At 54.2% G+C, this 4609-nt stretch overlaps 1 long non-coding RNA gene across 1 annotated transcript; it reads left to right on the top strand.

Annotated features, from left to right (window-relative positions):
- The first annotated feature begins 318 nt into the window (after positions 1 to 318).
- LOC103743701 lies at positions 319 to 1283 on the top strand. The gene is made up of 2 exons (XR_607676.2): positions 319 to 837; positions 957 to 1283. It is a non-coding gene; the product is annotated as an uncharacterized LOC103743701 (long non-coding RNA).
- Positions 1284 to 4609: the final 3326 nt, after the last annotated feature.

Below are 4609 nucleotides of genomic sequence, written 5' to 3'. Positions count from 1 at the left end.
ATATGTGTGTGTGTGTGTGTGTGTGTTTTGTACGTGAATGGTGTGCTCACCTGCGAGAGCTTGTGTGGAGGACAGAGACGACCTCACGGCTCCCTCTGCCTCTCTTCACCCTACTTTTCTACTTATTTTTTTATGTGTATGAGTATTTTGCCTATGTGTAGGTAGGTGCACCACATGCATGCAGTACCTGTAGAAGTCAGAAGAGGGTGTTGGATCCCCTGGAGTTACGTATGGATGGTTAACTGCCATGTGGGTGCTGGGAACTGAACCCAGGTCCTCTACAAGAGCAACCAGTGCTCTTAACCACTAAGCCATCTCTCCAGCCCCTCCACCCTGTCTTTCTGAGGCAGGGTCTCTCACTGAGCTTTGAAGTTCACTAATTGGCCAGGCTTGCTGTCCGCGGGGCCCCAGGATCCACCCACCTCAACCTCCCCATAAAAGCTGAGTGTGCATGCTGGGGCTCCGAACTCAGGTCTTCATTCCCAGACATCAAGCGCTTGACCATCAGACCAGCCTCCCCATCACCTTCCTTTCTCTCTCCTCAACTCTGACCTCTCTCTCCTCTTCCCTTTCTCCTTTGCCCTCTCGCTCGCTTGCTCCCTCCCCTTCTTTTCCAATTCTCAACCCCACCAGCCTCCCAGTGGATCCCTCTCCTGCCCTGTCTCCCTGCCTCCTGCCCTGGTGCTGGAAGGTCCCTCAGGCTCTGAGAGGGAGGTGGAGAAGGGACTTCTGTGACACATTTTCTCTTTTCTGTCTGTCCTGGATGCTGGACACTGCCTGGAGGAATGGAAATCAGGAGGCGGGAAGCAAAGAACCAGCTATCTGCAGAAGCAGCCAGTGAGTGGCAGGGTGGGGACACAGTGGGATCCCTGGTTACCCCAAGCTTGGGGACTCAAGCTGGAGCTCCCTCCGGGAGGGGATGACACCTGCTCTGCTCCCTGCCCCCCACATCCCAGGCATCAGCAATGGAGGACTTCAGCTGACTTCCATTTCCCAGATGAAAACATCTCTGCATGACGCCAAAGCTCAGCAGCCCAGGACCACCAACGCTGCCCCCCATGGGGGCACCTCTGTGTGTGGAGGACCCCAGTACCAGCCTGGGAGGCCCACGTCTGCGGGACTCGGCCACCACCTGCTGACATCAAGTGGACCTGCAGCCTGGCCGTACTAAACAACAGGAAATTGTTCCCGATGGTGGTGGAGGACGCTGTGGGATGGGGGGGGGGGGTGGTACGACATGGAACATGCTGTGAAAATAAACATTTTTACTCCTAATACACACAGCAAGTGTTCTTTGTGTTTGTTTGAAACAGAGTTTCACATAGTCTAGACTGGCCTTGAACTCCTTATGTAGCAAGGATGACCCTGCAACCTGGTCTCCCTGCCTCCACCTCCTGAGTGCTGGGATGACAGGTGTAACCTGTGCACAGTCATGTTCCCGTAATAGCAACACTGTGGCGTCTTGCTAAATGGAAGGTGGGGGCAAGTTAAAATGGCAGAAGGCTAGAGGCCCAAGGGCAAGTCCCTGCTTGTCTCCCTGGGGACTAGAATCAGGGTTGATGCCCAGAGCCATGGTGTTGAAGCAGAAAAACCTTAAAGTAGCTGCAGCCACACAATAGGAAGCTTGTTTACCCCTGGGGAGCAAAGAGGAGCACCTAGGGGTCAGATGAGGAATGGAGGGTCCACTCCCTAAGCACCCCCATATTAGACCTGAAGTCAGGAGGGGAGGAGAACTGAGCTAGGGCCAGGGCAGTGGACAAGAGCTGTGACAGGAGAGGGTGGATGGGGCTGCAGAGGGTTGGGAAGCCTGGCCAGATGACACACTCACTATGGACCTTGAATGCCAAGCCGAGGAGTTGGGAATTTGCCCTGCAGGTGCCACAAGAACCACAGAATGGGCAGCAGATGGGGGGTGCCCCAGGCTAGGAGGCCAGAGAGGCCAGACTGAGAGTCCTGGGGGAGAAGGATGAAACTTGAGGTGAGTGTCTGGCCACTGGGGTGAGGCTGGGCAAGATTAGTGGGCAGGGATTGGTGCAGAGTGGGGCGCTGTTCTCTGGTGCTGGACCAGGGACAGTATTTCCAAAACAAGCATCCAGGAGCCTGGGCAGAGGCAGAGGCGCAGGAAGCTGGGCTCTTGGGGCCTCTGGTGGGAGGGTGGTGGCTGAGGCAGAATAGAAATGGGGCAGCCTGCGATGGGCATGCGCACTCAGGCTCACTCGCAGTTGCTTAGCAAGTCATCTGGCTGAGCATCCTGCCAATGCAGGTGGTAAGAAAACGATGCAGGCTCCTGCAGTGCTGGCAGAGCAGGCCCTGGGTCCCACCACAAAAGCAGAGGGGTGGAGCCCGGCCCTTGCAAGCCCAGCCACAAGCCGGCATTTGTGTCCACTGAGTAGCTGGCAGCTGCCTCCCTTGGAGCTGGGGTGGGGAGTGGGGTGTCTGGAAGCCCTGGCCAGTCAGCTCTCCCAGGACCAGCAGAACCTGGGAAGTCTGGAGCCCATGGAAGTCAGACACCGGCTGGAAAGCACCAGAAATCTTCAAGGGGGAGAGCCCGCGGCTATGTAAACATGGCTCAGTCCCACCCCTGACTAGCAAGGAGGCGGTTCTGCATGCAGATGGATTCAGGGACAAGGGATCAGTCACTTCGTGTGTGTACATGTAGACAATTTTTTTAATTTTATGTGTATGACTGTATTGCCTGCATGTATGTAAAGTGCACCCATGTTGTGCAATGCCCACAGAGGTCAGAAGGCATCAGATCCCCCGGAACTGGAGTTACAGACGGTTGCTAGCTGCCACATGGGTGTTAGGAATCGAACCCAGGTCGCCTGCAAGAGCAGCCAGCGTTTTTTCTTTCTTTTGGTCTTTTTGAGACAGGGTCTCCCTGTAGCCCCAACTGGCCCGGCACTCCCTATGTAGACCAGGCTGGCCTTGAACTCACAGAAATCACCTGCCTCTGCCTCCCGAGTGCAGAACTAAAGGCGTGCGCCACCAATGCTCTTAACCACTAAGCCACCTCTCCAGCCCCTTATTATTTTTGTATATTGCCCAAATGTGTGTAAGTGCACCCGTATCATGCAATGCTCATGGGGGTCAGAGAGAACATCAGATCCGCTGGAACTGTTGTTACAGTTGTTAGCCGCCATGTGGGTGCTGGAATTTGAACTGGATCTTCTGCAAGAATAACCAGCACTCTTAACTGCTGGAGCCATCTCTCCAGCCCCAGGCAATGTTTTTTAAATTTATCGTGTGTGTGTGTGTGTGTGTGTGCGCGCATGCAGAGGTCAGAAGACAACTTGCCAGAGTCAGATTTTCCACCATGTTGGTCCCAGGGATCAAACTCAGGTTGTCAGGCTTGGTAGCAAGCCCCTGTACCTTCTGAACCATCTCGCTGGGACATCACATAGATATTGTATATTGAGCACACACACCCCTCCCTACCCCCCCATATGTCTTCTAGACCACTTCTATTTTCATGACCGTACCTATCTATAAGAATTAGAACCCACAAATGAGGACCGCCCACCATATTTGTTTCTTGAGAAACCCCTGCACTGGCTTTCACAGTGGCTGCAGTTTACAAGCCCACCAGCCATCAAGGACGCCTGCCTGCCTTGGCAGTTTAATGATGGCCACTCTGATGGGGAGATGGCATCTCAGGGTATCCCATCCCCAGCTGTATCCCGAGCTGGGGATGGAACTCAGGGCCTCAGGCAAGCCAGGTAAGCACCACAAACACACACTGAACCACATCACAGCCCTCGCTCCCCTGGTGGTCAATGAGCAGTCTCACCTGTACTGTACTTAAGCCTTTGAGAGTGACTTACTTCCTTTTAAAACTGTCCTAGTCATTTTTACTTTATGAGCATTTTGTGCACCACCTGCATGTGATGCCTGCAGAGGCCACAAGAGGGCATCAGGACCCCTGGAACTGGAGTTACTGAAAATTTTTAGCCACCATAGAACCCAGGTCCTCTGCAAGAGTAGCCAGTGCTCTTAACTGCTGAGCCCTAATTTGTTTCTTTAGCCCATTTGTCCTCTAGGCTGTTTTACAAACTTGTTTATGGGTGCTGGGTGAACCCGGAGCCTTCCTTACACATGCTGCACAAGCATCTAACCACTGAGCTATACTCCAACTGGAAGGTGGTGCCTGAAATTAGGCAGTTAAGATTTGTAGAGTGAAGTTTCCAGAAAAGCATCAGTCAGCATGTGTGGGGTAAGGTGCTGAAGACAGAAGGCCCAGGGAGAAAGGCAGTGCTGGGCCATCCTCAACAGCATGGTGAGCCAGCCAGACCCTGAGGCTGAGGTCATGTGTCTCCTGCAATGCAGGGGGATCTAGGTGGCCACACTGGGGAGAAGGGGCCGAGGGCAGGGTGGGCTCATGCAGGGATGTCCTGTGCATGAGCTTATGCTGAGACTGCAGATCCGAGGCTCACAGCTAAGCACTGTGCTGGACAGGACAAGCGGCATTGTGACCATCCCCAACCCCAGCCTGGACAAAGCCCATACCCCAGGACAGCCGGCTGGGAGGGCGCAGGACAGCAGCTGGCTTTCACAGCACTGAGCAGTGTGCAGTGGTCTGAAGAAATGAAATGTACTACCCCCCACCTCC

The sequence above is a fragment of the Nannospalax galili genome, unplaced genomic scaffold (assembly GCF_000622305.1).
Source record: "Nannospalax galili isolate Female #2095 unplaced genomic scaffold, S.galili_v1.0 scaffold960, whole genome shotgun sequence".
Taxonomy (NCBI): Eukaryota; Metazoa; Chordata; class Mammalia; order Rodentia; family Spalacidae; genus Nannospalax; species Nannospalax galili.
The sequence above is the reverse complement of the archived record's forward strand: the minus strand, read 5'-3'. Positions and strand labels throughout refer to the sequence as shown.